The 14,516-nt window shown below is 38.7% G+C and overlaps 1 long non-coding RNA gene across 1 annotated transcript in view; it reads right to left on the reverse strand.

Annotated features, from left to right (window-relative positions):
• Positions 1 to 14,516, reverse strand: part of LOC129145479 (uncharacterized) — a 63,484-nt gene that overhangs the window by 22,653 nt on the left and 26,315 nt on the right. The window lies entirely within an intron of this gene.

Here is a 14,516-nt window from a genome sequence, read left to right on the forward strand (position 1 = left end):
TGTTGGAAGAAGTCCTGATACCCTGTTATTCACAATAGGTCATAAAGATACCTCCAGAAGTTAAAATCACATAACTGGCTTAACAGCAACAATTGAAGCCCAGCCTTATGGGTGGCATATGGGAGTGATGGTGTTCTCAGGGGAAGAAATGGGATCACTGAGAAAAGATGGTGGGTGGGTTGAAGGATTCTGATTCTATTTTCTAACCTCCTGCATCACATCATCTCATTAACAGATTCCACAAGATTCCTTGAGTCTTTCAAATAAACTCTCTCATTTGGACTCAGTGCTATTCCTGTCATTTAATTATTGCTTATTAAATTTTTATGGAATGAATGAATGGACAGGTTTGGGAAGAAAGCAATGCTTGGCCACAGATACGAATAACCACAGGTGAGGTGTACAGAGCAGGGCACAGCATGTGCAGGGTATGAGCAAGTGAGAGAAGCTACCATATCTGCAGAATCACAGAGTTGGTTTGACTCTTTTTTTCTGAGTAATATTGTAGAGGGAAGAATAATAAATATTCAACTTGCTATACATTAAATTAATAATATTAAATTTCATTTATTAAATGTAACAACTGAGAAAATTCTTCCGAAAGCATATTAGTTAACAAATTCAGCGAATAATTCAGCAGCAAGTCCATTTTGGAAACAGACTATAAATAAGTTAAACTATTAATTTACTTAGCTAACTGTCTTAAGATCCTTGAAGCAAGTTAAACATGCTTCAGAGAGGGGCAAAGTATACCGGGAGAAGAGCACCTTGGCCTTCCACAGACTTACAAAAGAGAGGTACTTGAGAATCCACATTAGTCACTTAATTCTTATAGGTCAGAAGGAAAGAGCTGCTTTGGGGAAAGTCTACCATGGAAAGGTCCTGGTAAATGACAGACCACAGAATAATAAGTAATTCTTTTTTTATTTAATTTTTTTCACATTTTATTTTTTATATTCCCCATACAATTGCAACCCCCTTATTTTGACCCCAAGCCCTCCTTTCCCCACCCCCCAACCCCCATAGAGTGTCTCTGGTTCATAGTTGTTTGTTGATTTTGATATTTTCTTTCTTATAGTTATTCTTTTTCCTGGTCCCTTATTTAAGTTTTCTAGATTCCTGCTATGAGTGAGACCATCCGGTATTTTTCTTTCTTTCTGGCTTATTTCGCTGAGCATGATCCCTTTCAGCTCCATCCATGTTGCTGCAAATTGCATGTGTTTATCTTTTTTGAATGCTGAGTAATATTCCATGGTGTATATGGACCACATCTTCTTGATCCAGTCATCTGTTTTTGGGCATTTTGGTTGTTTCCAAAGCTTAGCTATTGTAAATAGTGCTGCTATAAACATAGGGGTGCAGGTGCTCTTTGGAATTGATGTTTCTGTGTCCTTTGGGTAAATACCTAGGAGTGGAATTGCTGCATCATATGGAAGCTCTATGTTTAGTAGATCAAGAAATCTCCACACAGCTCTCCATAGTGGTTGGACCAGTTTGCACTTCCACCAGCAGTGCAGGAGAGTTCCTTTTTCTCCACAAGCTCGCCAACATTTGTTGTTGCTAGTTTTTTTAATATGTGCCATTCTCACTGGTGTGAGATGGTATCTTATTGTACTTTTGATTTACATTTCCCTGATTACAAGTGATGTTGAACATTTTTTCATATGCCTGTTGGTCATTTGCATTTCCTCTTCAGAGAAATTTCTTTTTAGCTCTTCTGCCCATTTTTTGACTAGATTATTTTCTTTGTTTTTGTTGAGTCTCATCAGCTCTTTGCAGATTTTTGTGATCAGTCCTTTATCATTAATGTTGTGTGCAAAAATTTTCTCCCAATTGGTGGGGTTTCTCTTTGTTTTTGTTATTGTCTCTTTTGCTGTGCAGAAGCTCTTTAATTTGATGTAGTCCCAGCTGTTGATCTTTGCCTTCACTCTCACTGCTTTGGGTGATGTGTCTGTAAAGATGTCTTTGATGTGCATATCATGGAGTGTTTCGCCTATATTTCCTTCTATGTATTTTATGGTTTCAGGTCTTATGTCTAGTTCTTTAATCCATTTTGACATCATGCATAATAACTAATTCTTAACTACCTGTATCAATAAAAGCTCCTAAACAAGATGAAGAGCAAAGGGTGTTTCACTTTCCTAAGATAAAACTAAAGGTTAGTAGGTGTGACACATGACTTCCTGGCTATGATTCATGCAACTAAGAAACGTGATGCCTTGACAATTCTTAGAATCATCTTCAGCTCATGGCAATGCAGGTATATAGATGATAGAATACCTCACAGCATGGCTGCTTCATGGGCAAGGTTCCAAAATTAATGAAGGTGGTAACTCATGGTGTTGGTTTATGACAATAACTATATTCTCATTGAGAATATAGTTGACTTGTTCTACTGCCTTGCATAAAGAAAATTTCCTCAGGAATCACAGCTAATTCACATTACAGATGATAATTTATTATCAATATTTAACATATTGATACACCCTTCTTAAGATGTCTGAGTCATATCCAAAGAATTTTGCTTTCAGTAAATGAGAGCAAATGAAAATTTAGGGGCTCAACAGCTTCATCTCTAATGCAAGAGGGTTAAATTAAGTGATTGTGTGTTTCCAATCTAAGAATTATTGATGCTCTTTGAGCAGCTATTAGCAATAAGCATGATGCATATTGCATTTGAGGATATAACTATCCTCCAAACTGTCATGATAAACTTAATATTCCATCATGATGTGAGAAAATAAAACATCAGAGCATGCCTACGGTCACAGGTCTAAAGAAATGCAAAGTTGAGTTTGTTTGTTTTTTTAATGGAAGTATGACTGACATATAACACTATATTCATTTGTAACACTATATTCATTCAGGTGTACAACATAAGTCTTCCATGTTTGGATATGTTGTGAAATGACCATTACAGTACTCTAGCTATCACCCATCACCATGCATAGTCAGCATGCTGTACATTATACACCAAGATTTAATTTATACCTGAATTTGTGCCTTTTGATCCCCTTCACCCATTTTGCCCACCCCACAACTCCAATACTCACTCCACCCCCACTTGTAGCAACCACCAATCTGTTCTCTGTATCAATGTGCTTTTTTTTTTTTTTTTTTCAGATCCACATGTAAGTGAGATCATATGGTGTTTGCATATCCTTGTCTGACTTATTTTACTAGGCATAAACCTTCAAGGTCCATCCATATTATTGCAAATGACAGGATTTCCTTCTTTTTTATGGGTGAACATTAGTGTGTGTGTATCATATTTTCTTTATCAGTCATCATTCATCCATCAAAGGACACTTAGCTTGTTTCCATATCTTAGCTTCTATAAATTATGCTACAATGAACATGCAGGTACCGACATCTTTTTCAGTTAGTGTTTTCCTTTTCTACAGATAAATTCTTTCCAGAATTGAAATTGCTATATCATATTTTAATATTTTGAGGACCTCCATATTGTTTTCCATAATGGTTGAACCAATTTGCATTGCCACCAGCAGTGCACACACCATGATTTCCTTTTCCTTTAAATCTCCTCCAACACTTATTACTTGCTTTTTTTATAATAATCATTGTACCAGATATGAGATAAGATATCTTTGTAGTTTTTATATGCATTTCCCTGGTGGCAAAACTGAATTTTGAATCTAAATCTGCTTTATAAAATTCAAATTTATTACAAGTCACAATGCTGGTTCCAGTACTATAATTCTGTGTGGTTCTTAGATTAATATTCTAGGGACATACTAACTGTCGACCAAGAAGATGGACTTCATATCTCTGAATCTGTCTACATGGCATTGCTCTTTAGTCCCTGATCACAGGACAGTTGTAAAGGTCAGAAGGTAATTTAATTACAACTTGAAGTCATCTGGTTTACAAAGTTCAATTATATCATAAACAAATGGGCTAGGCATTAGAATTTCCTTTTTGCAGATAACTCCAAGATTGCTCAGCTGTGATTCAAAACTAAGTCAAATGATTCAAAATTCTGTTATACTACCACACCCTTTAAAGGGTACTTGAAAGAGCTTCCTCCTAAATACCCACTGCTCATGTACTGATAACTATCTTCACTCACTAGTATTAGAAAGTCACAGTTTTGTACATAAACCACTGACATGGCAATGCACATTATTAACTTTGGAAACAGACAGCCCTGGGCTTCAATCTCCACTCTGCCACCTATGGGTACCTTGGAGAAGATAATGTGTGTCTATTTTTTCCTCACTATTATTACAGAAGGATCCAGCTGTAAGGAACGCTGCCTTCCTAGACCCCCCTCACATCTCCTCAGGAGCTTCAGGGAGCCTAAGGGCAATCTAGGTGTTTATGTCTGGTGGGAACTACCTAAATATTCTCAGTTTAAGGAAACTGCTCCTATCTCGTGTTTTCCTCAACCCTGATTCCTTTCTTCTCTTCATTAAAGATACCTGATGTGACCTCCTCACAAGGTTAGGAGAAATTATGGAGCATAAAAACACTCATGTCTCACATTACATATGATGGTAATATATGTTAAATATGTAGTTTTTGCTATAGAACTGTGTGCATATATTCTTTTATAGGTACATTGTTATGTACATTTATGTATTTATATTTGCAGATATTGAGTCACGAAGCTTCATATGCATTACACATTGGTTCTTTTTGTACAGAAAATATGCTAAGCCCTTAGTATATGTGAATATATGCATTTGTTCTTATAAACTTAACATCAGGACTCTGAAATGAAACAGGACTCTAGGATATTTGACAGTACTCTAAGACCTCAGGGTAAGCTGCAAGGCCAGGGAAGAAAATACTCTCTAGTTTTGAAGCTAGCTAGAGTCTTCTGAGGGGTCTGGCTCTAAACCTGAGAGAAGCTTTCTCTTAAAACCATATATCCCGGGCCTCCCCTGGTGGCACAGGCGGTTGAGCACAGCTCTGTGAAGCTGTCCACAGCTTCTGCAGCACAGGTTTGATCCTGGCCGGCAGGTGAGAATCCCACATGGTGCGGCAGACCTCTCCTGTCTTGCTTGCTGCTCCCCTCAGTGTATTTCAGTCAATCTGCCTGTTCTGTTCTCCCCTCTCACCCTCCCATGCATCTGGCCTGTACCCCAGTTCTTGTATGCATGAATAAATAAATCTAAAAAAATAAAAATTAAAAAAAAACATATATCCCAATCATTCTCTCTGTATACATTCTCCTGCTCCATCATAAGCATTCTTCTTTTGAAGGGTGTGTGACCTGGAAATCTAGTTTCATTTGCCAAAACCATGGAGGAAAATTGGGCTTGTGCCTGAGGGGAGGACATCATCTTTTATGAACTTCCATTTGGGATCCATGCCCGGCCTGGGCCACCATGGAATATGGTTGAAGTAGCATACTAGTGGCTATCTCTGTACTACCTCTTCACTGAATTTAGCTGGTAAAGGAGAAACAGTAATAAAAACAATAAAACAGTAATACAAACAAAAAACCAAGGATGTTTCTTCTACTGTTATTGTGTGCCAGAAACTCTTCTAATTAAATTTCAAAAATAATGTTACCCAATGTCAAAGAACACTAATATGAAATAGGGAAGTAAAAGTTGATTTTCTTTTCAACTGGTTGTGAAGATAAAATTATTTTATGAGGCAATTCAAACATTCAGTAACTTTTCCCCTTTCTGAAATGCAATGACTTTCTAAAAGCCTCCACATGTATTATGTGATTCTGAAATTGACTAGTAACATGTCCTTACCCCTACACCAAATCCTAATGAATACTCATGTTTTGAGAACCCTCTATTTTCAACAGCCCCCAGAACCAAACAGAAGACCCTACAAGGAGAGTTTATTGAAAGATAGTCCAGACAACTCTCTAACCACACAGCTCTTCTAAGTCTCTCTCTACTTACCTCTCTAACACATTAAATGATGTTATTTATGTCAATATGCCAAAATCTGCTATCAGGACTTAGAAGTGCCAGAACTAAAAGAGTCACACTTACATGTGTAGACAAAGAGGACTAATTAAATTTGCTTTGACCATTAAATTAGTTCTAGATAAAATGTCTGGAAAGCACACACTTACAGCTTGCATCTTGTTTTTCGTATTGTCTTCCATAATGAAATTTAGAGATATATGCCTATATTGGCATATAAGATTTTAACAGCTATTTGAAGAAATGATCATTTATACATGAATCAGGCTGAAACTGTTTCATGAGAAATTAACTTTTGAGAACAAAATCAGTGCCTCATTATTTTTATAATTCATCGCATGTATCCCAATGTCTTATATATCATACCCATTTAATAAATGGGTATGAGTTAAGTCTATATGCATTCAAATTTTTGAATACAAAATTTTAGGAAATACTTACCTAACTTCTTCTTGTCCAGATACATTATTGCAATTTGATAGTTTTAATTTCTTTGAGAGTTCACTACTATTCCTTGGATTTAACCATTTCAGCACTCATAGTGACTATGTTCCCTCTTGGTCTTACCAGCTGAAAAAACACTTTCAGAAAGCAGAGACATATACTATCAGAAGTGTTAATGGATGACTTTTCCATTCTACTGAATTATAACCTTACAGTTTCCATATCAAGCAAATGAATATAAGGCTGGTAAGCCCTGGAAAATAGAGAGGGACGCGCACATAAAGAAGATATTAGCCCTCCTTTCAACAAATCACTTTACATTATGAGAGTGAAATTAAGGTAAAGAAAATAGAAGTGCTTTAAGAAAGTGTATTTTTTTAATTAAAAAAGTAGACCTATTTCATAGGAGGAAATAGAATCTCTGTGAATGAAATAACATTTAAACTAGATCTTACAGAATTGTATTAAGTAGAAATATTAAGTAGAGGAATAAAAAGTATGACAAGGTAGAAAAACAAGATGCAAGACACATTTGCAAAACAATGCAATTCAAATTGTCTGGAAGCTTAGGATGTAAGATGGGGAAGTCATTTTTAGAACTGACCATGTGAGATATTGAATGCTACCATTAGTTAATAGTTGTTTCAGAAATGGGAATCACTGAAGGATTTTAATCATAAAAATAATTACAAGTATTTTGTGTGTGCTCGCTATGATCTGGTCATTGTACCAACATATTATAGTTGTATTCATGTATTATCTTATTTCAGTCTCAGAAAACCCCTAACCCACCTAAATTGCTTCTTACACAATTTAGGTGAGAAAATGGTCATTTGATTAACCATTGACAGAGCTTGTATAGGAATCCAAACTGCAGTATAAGAAGCTCTGTGCTAGAAAGCAAGTAGAAAAGTAAGGAAAAATTAATCCTGGCTTAAAGGGAAATGAAATCAAATACATCTAGGTGATGCCCTGGGAGCAGCTGAAACTGAGATAGGAATTCTGGAAAAGACTAAGGTTAGAATTGAGGGAGCAATTTTTGTAAGGATGTTGACTGAAGACAGTCCCAGGAAATAGTGATGAGACAGTCCCAGAAAATAGTGGCCAGAGATCAAAAATGAGTACTCAGAGCAGGACCTTGATGTTCAGGAGGAGGAGAAAGGAAGAAATGCCAGCAAAGAAGAGAAATAATCAGGAAGGTACAGGGACAAAAAAAAAGTACAGGAATTCCCAAACCAAGCAAAAAATGATTTCCAAGACTGAGCATTAAGTGCGATAAAGGATCAATGAGAACGTGAACTGAAAAAAGGCCATTTGACTTGGTGGTGGGAGTTAATAGCAGCTTTTGAGAGAACAGTACAAGGGGTTAAAGTCTAGGTAAAAGGTTAAGCAGTAAGACTGATGGTAAAGAGAAGAGAGATGCTTGAGGAATAATGGACTGAAATGATAGTTGTCATTGAGGTCATTAATCCATTTCATAGGGAAGACATGTTCACAGGATGAGAGAAAATATCTTTATAAAGGAAAAATTTTTTGGAAAAGAGAAAGGCTGAGATTACAGGGGGAGACATCTATTTAAGCAAATAGGGACCATGCTGTCTCACTAGTTGTTTCAACAGTAATTTTCTACTAGAACTAATAATTGCATTCCAACCTCAAATATATAAAGATATTGTCATGGTTTAACCTTTTGTATTAAGAGCTAAGTCATATGGCTTTATAACTAAAAACCTAATTTCAAGTTTCTAGCTCTACCACTTGATAGTGAGATAAACTTGAAAACCATAGAAACTTTTGAGTTTCTTCAAATACGAAACATAAATAATAGTATTTGCCCTAACTATTTCACATGATTATTGTGAGGGCAAAATAGTCATGCATGTTAAAGGTGACGAGGACCCAGTGACTGCCAATTGTTATTTCTTTCACCCAACAGTCCTAAGTGTTGACGAACTCAAAACCAGCTGAACAACCCAGATTTCATCATAATGTTTTATCGCTGGGACATGAGTAATTGAGAGAAATTTTAAAGAACTGGATAAAATGATTACTAAATTCCCTTCCAAAGTGATTCTGCTTTGTCAAAAACATAGAAAAAGTCTGTAATAATAGAATATAATTTGAGGACCTATTCATAGGAACAAAAGGTCTATGCTGAAAAAGCAGTATGTATGTGTACATCACAGATCCCCAAGCAAGTCAGATTCTAGACATTGCCACGTTATCAAAATCTCATAAGGATGCCCTAAACTTCCTTATGCATCTCAAATCTACAGGTAAAGACATGAAGAATAAGATAGAAAGGTTATAACATGACTGGGCTGAACCATGATACAAGCACACTCATTCCTACCAGGGGCCTTCATTTGAACTTCCTTCAAGGAAAGCTACAGCTGCAAATGTCTGTAGGCATGTCTCAAGGATATGTTCCCTATAAGCATTTTCCAAAGTGTCTAATAATCTATCCACCAGGGAGAATGTTATCAAAAAATTAATAAAATGCTTAAAATAATGAGCAAAGACTAATGGCCATATCCAAACTACTCCTATTCAAAATAACTTTAATCTTAGGAGAGTAAAAGAAATAAAAATCTAAAGATGGACAATAAACTGCTTGAAGACAACTGAGGCTAAGGAGAAATGATATGATCACTTTTAGGTGTGATATGGCATCTCTTTATTTATGGTCTCATTTGCTCATTAATCATCATAAACACTTACTAAACTAAATTGAAGTAGTATCTACAAACTGCAATTTCATAAATTTTGGTAAGCTTGAAAAGGAAGATTCTTTCTGGCCTGAAGGACAGGAGGGTGGCATGGAGACATTATTGTAGACATCATGGAATTAAGGGAACCACGTCCCAGAGTCTCACAACATGTTGTCTCTGTACCTGGAGTGTGTTTGTGTCCTGTCTGGTGATGGGAGCACCATGAAGCCAGCTAGGGGTTGCGCTGGAGTCCAGACCCATGCACAGTAAGTGATTCAGGGTTGATGTGTCACTCATTTCTATCTGGAAGGTAACCATGAAGACTGAAATGCCAGCAGGTGCAGAGTGTCTGATAAGTCTTTGGTTGTCCATGAAGCTACCATGTGGCCATATATAGAGTGTGTATATGGGGTGGGACAAAACTCATGTTACTTCCAAAACTTTAAATTTTAGTTTAATATTTAAATACCTAAAGTTTCTGATTAAAGACCATTTCAAGAGAAAAAAATTGAAAAAAAGTGACACACAAATTGAATTATAGAATTGTAAAAGATGTATTTCCAAGCACAAAAAAAAATAGAAAGCAAGTCTGAGTTCCAAGATTGAATTCAATATGGAAAAATGCAAACATTTGCTTCTTTACACAGAGCAGCCACCATGAAGTGACCAAGAAAACCGTGGGAAAACATGCTTGTTTGGAAAGGGTCAGGAGTCGGCTGATGCAGCCACACTTATGAGAGCCCTCTTAAGCTTTCATTCTCCCAGGGGATAAAGGGTAGTGGGATAATTTCCACAAAATTATGTGTAGGTCAATAAAATGTTAACATGTTTTGAGTTTCTTGGAAACTGCTAACTTCAGGCATTGCTAGGATTTGAGTAGAACTTAATCCCTGTTTAGTCTAGATTTTTTTGTTTTCTCTTTTACTCACCAATAGATCATCCACTAGCACTAGGCCAGAGGTTACATGCATGCTGCTATGAATATCTAACTGGAAATCTCATGATTCAGGACCAGGCATCCTGTTTAACCAAAACTTAATTTTAAATTATTTGTTATTTTAGGAATAAATTTAATAAAACACTGTTTGAAATAACCAGTTTCCAATCCATGTCAGCATTCTTGAAGTTGTAATGAAATTTTTAGATCAAGAGCTTTGGACTCAAGCCAAAAGACTGTGGTGTTAGTTCAAGCTCTATCTGCCTTTTTTCCCACTCCTGCCCTCTAATCCAGATGGAGGTGCACTCTATCTGCCTTTTTTCCTAAAGCTCTATCTGCCTTTTTTTTAATCTATCTTTTTTCCTAAAGCTCTATCTGCCTTTTTTCCCACTCCTGCCCTCTAATCCAGATGGAGGTGCACTCCCCTGGCCTGAAGGCAGTGTCTCTGATCTTTAGTTTCTTTAATCTGGTAAATGAAGCCCCTAGGCCATGTTTTTGAGCTTCAATCCATTGAACCCTCACTGTTCCTTAGGAATTAGGAACTTGGCTAGAGAAAGGGCTCAGAGGACAAAGTGAAAGTGAAGCACTCACAGCCCTTGTTACCACTTCCATCTCAGCACTTCTGCTTTCATCTGGTTTATATGCAGATTTTCCAAAAGGGATTCTGTTTAAGTAAGGATACAGTATTTCACAAGTATTTGAGAACTCTAAAACTGAAGGATACATAGAGTCTTGCTAGAGTGAACATTTCATGAGATTCTTGCAGGGTGGTATCTTGTGTAATTTCTTGCTCAACCCCAAATGGTCACAATGCTGTTCCCTTGAGTTAAACCCTTATGACCCTTGTTTCCCACGCCCTCATGGAGCTGTGGGGAGCAAACTGTTTGCATTGACCAGATTTCTTGTTAGTCGACCCCTTGGTTTTAAAAACATAGATTGCGCTAAACCTTGATTATGAAGAATACCTTTCATTTCTTCCCCTTGCCTGCACAGAAGTTCCTTCAGTTGCTCATGTTCTCTGCTGTCCATCCCATCTGTCCACAAGAAGGAAACCATTTTATTTTCATGAGAACCTCTATTTCCTCTTACCCTGTGAACTCACAGATGAGGAAGCTGTGGCTAAAAATTTAGGGAGTAAACAAGCTCTTTCAAATCAAGGCAGTATATGTTAAAGGAACATTTAAACACAAAGATGTTGTTAGAATAGAAAAGCAGAAATCAAGAAGGAAAGAGAAAACCTGAGAAAGGAAATGTGGCATTCTAGGGAAGGTGTTGAAGAAGATAAACAAGTGTTTCTTAACTTTAAGTTTCATCTAAACACTTTCAAGGAAGGATCATGGAGCGTGAGTAGAGAAGCTACAGCTTTAGAGCAGTTTTCTCACCAACAGTGGAATGGATACCACCAGTGGCATCCAAGGCACTCTGGACCAGGAATGTGGATTTTTCCATTTGTACAAATTCTTTTCCTGGCCAAGGTTTCAATGGACCTCCCTCCCCAAAATGCCTTCTCACGTGGCCCATGCCATGGAAACAGTGCTGGTAATGGTTCATAGACTCGCTGGGGTAAAAAGGCTTATTAACAAAGGAGGGCCTGAGCATATTCAAGGAAAAGGAGTTCCTTGGATCTTGGACTATCAAAAAGATCCTCTGGCTTGAGACAAATTGACAAAGTGTTATAGGACAGGGAGAGGGGCAGCCCAAACCCCGCAAACCTGCCTATTCTAAATGGGTTCTGCCATCCGCCGCATCAACACAAAACATAGGAGACTTTAATGGGAAGGAACTTTAATTAAACTAGGAAACAACACAGGGAAGGCAAAGAGTCTAGTTTCTAAATGAAGCACCCAAAGTTACCCATCCCCTCGTGGGTAAAAGTCCATCCATATGGGATCGGCCCAGAGCAGGGCCCCAAAGCCTGCCTCAAGTCTAAAGCATCTTCCAGTGGGGACCCACAGCAAAGGGTCACAAACAACCGGACAAGCCCGGAAGGAAAAGAGCAAAATCAACATCAAGATAAAAGCTGCCATGGTCACCTCCCCACGGGTCTCACCCACATCTGTGTCACACAGTCCACGACCAAAAGACAAGCGCAGTTTCTTCACGTGTCTCTAGGCTCCATGCGCCTCCTCCAGGTCTCCTGGCTCCATCCTGCTTCCTTCCTCAGTCTCTTCTGCAGCTTCTCCTCTTCTATTCCTGCTCAGCTCCACCCTCTCTTGTGTGGGGCAGGGAACCTCCCCCTTTCCTGGGGACCACCCTGTTACAAAAGGACTCAAAATAGTGCCGAGATGGCAGGTGGGCTTCCAGTGTCCCTTGATCCTGGTGCCTGTGACACCGAACGCCGGTCTCAGTTTCCCTCGGCCAATAAAAGGAAACAGAGTTTGAGGAGAAGGAAAGTAATTTAATTTGTTGACAAACTGAGGAGGGCAGCAGACTTGTTCTGAAACACCACCGTCCTGCTCTTTGGCAGAGGGCAGGGGCATTTATACAAAGGAGTCAAACAAAAGGGAGACGGGCAAGGGTCAGCACATCCTTTTGATGCAGGCATATGGAGTTTTCAGGTGGGCACCAGCCTGCTTTGTTAACACCTGATATTTAACATCCTTATTATCCTCTTTGGGATATCCTTCTTTTTCCTCAGACTGCAAGAAGACAAACTTGTTAAATGTAACAGATAGGAATGCTTATCTGAGGGGACAGGAAGAGAGACCTGACCTGTTTCACTGCATCAGCTGGGCTCACTGTCATGTACAATGACTATTCGGCAGTACACATGAGCAGAAAGGAAAGAAGCAGGCAGCCAGGAGCAATACTCCTGCTCCCTAAGAGTGCTCCTGCAGGGAGGGTGCCTTAAAGAATCGCCCAATGGCATCCTCCCTATAAGGATTTCACTAGCAAACCAGGACCTTAGAAAAGGCACAAATGCAATCCAACCCCTTTTGAACAGAAAAGAAAGAAAAGTCAATTCAAGCCAGATAGGCTTCTGATTTTTACATTGCTTGCCTCCTCTTACCTTCAGTACACAAATTCCGTTAGGGAAAAAAAAAATAGCCCATTAAACTATGATTTTACAAATATGATTGTGAAGTCAGTTTTGAAGGTTTTGGGCTTGGAGAGTGGATTCCTTGGATTAACTCTGGGAAAAGTTTCACCAGAGCTCCCCTTTTAGCGGGACTGGGGAGTTTGCCAGGTGAGTTTCTCCACAAGGCAGAGAAGTTAATAGTATCCAAAAGGGCCTGTTTATTATAAAATGGAGAGAATAATAAAGGACACTTGCATAGACACAAGTGGGCAGAAAGGGCTGCCGCTGAAAGGGAAAGGTTTGCTAAAAAAGGAGGCCTGCATGGTCACAGGTGGGCAGCTTGGGAGGAGAGCTGCCTCTGCTGCTCTGCCGGAAGTCGGTAAAGAGAAGCACTGACATGGTGATTTTTCCCTTTGCTTTGCAAAAGGAAAAGTTTGGCCAAGAGAAACACCTGCATAGTCACAGGTGGGCAGAAGGGCTGCTGCCCCCCACCAGTGCAGAGATTGCACTTACATAGCTATCGTCTCCTTGGGAGGGGTCATTCCTTTGTGGAGTGGTTCATTTTTGTTAATTTTGAATAACTATGCAGAATTTGAAAAGGACCAGAGAGAATCTCTGATGGTCCTCAATCTCCATATCCTCTTTCTTTTGTGGAGGGAGGGGGTTGTCCCTTGTACTGGGTTGATTTGTAAGGACCAGTGATTCTCTACAATGACCCTCGATTTCCATTTCCCCATGTCTGGTCTGCACCTTGTGATACTCTCTGTTCTGATACTTGCTATAGCAGTTGGCACCTAAGGATTTTTCATTTCTAAAGCTGGTTTAACGACTATGTTAATCACTTTGACCCCTACCTCCAGCTCCCAGCATTGCCTGAGCCAGGTTTCTGGTTTTGTGGTGCCTCCTTTTCAGTTTTTCTACTCTTAATCTCCATCAATTGCTTATAATGAGACAACACTTTTAAAGTACATTAAAATAAAAATAAATCTAATACAAGAGGTAGCACTAAGGTTTGGCAAAAAATATGATGGAGGTTGGAGGATGAAGGTACCTCAGGAAATTTTGGGCTAGACAGCTCCAGTCTCTTCTGTCACAGTACCTTCTACTAAAACTAATATGTGCAACTTTAAATAGACTCTGTGAAAGTCATCTTAAGGTCCCATCAGATGTGCTTACTAATTTGCTCCCTCCTATAGCAAAGAAGATAGCTAAATAAGATCTTCTGAATGAATGTTTACATAGGTGAGGGAATGTCTATGAAGAATAAACAATTGCTGTCTAGCCTTGGGGAGCAAGATATGCTCACATCAAAGGGAATCAGGAGGATTAAAAATAAGACCCTAGACTCCTACTTGGTCTTTGCCAGGCCCTGCGTCACCTAGTCATTTTGTCAGCCTCTACCTCAACCTCTACCCAGTACAAGGTTTCAAAGAAGGACCCTATTTGTCCCATGATACTGATGGACAGGGTCTGCATGGAGTAGGGAG

This window comes from Talpa occidentalis, unplaced genomic scaffold (genome assembly GCF_014898055.3).
Source record: "Talpa occidentalis isolate TD23 unplaced genomic scaffold, MPIMG_talOcc4v2.1 talOcc4.12, whole genome shotgun sequence".
NCBI classification, from domain to species: domain Eukaryota; kingdom Metazoa; phylum Chordata; class Mammalia; order Eulipotyphla; family Talpidae; genus Talpa; species Talpa occidentalis.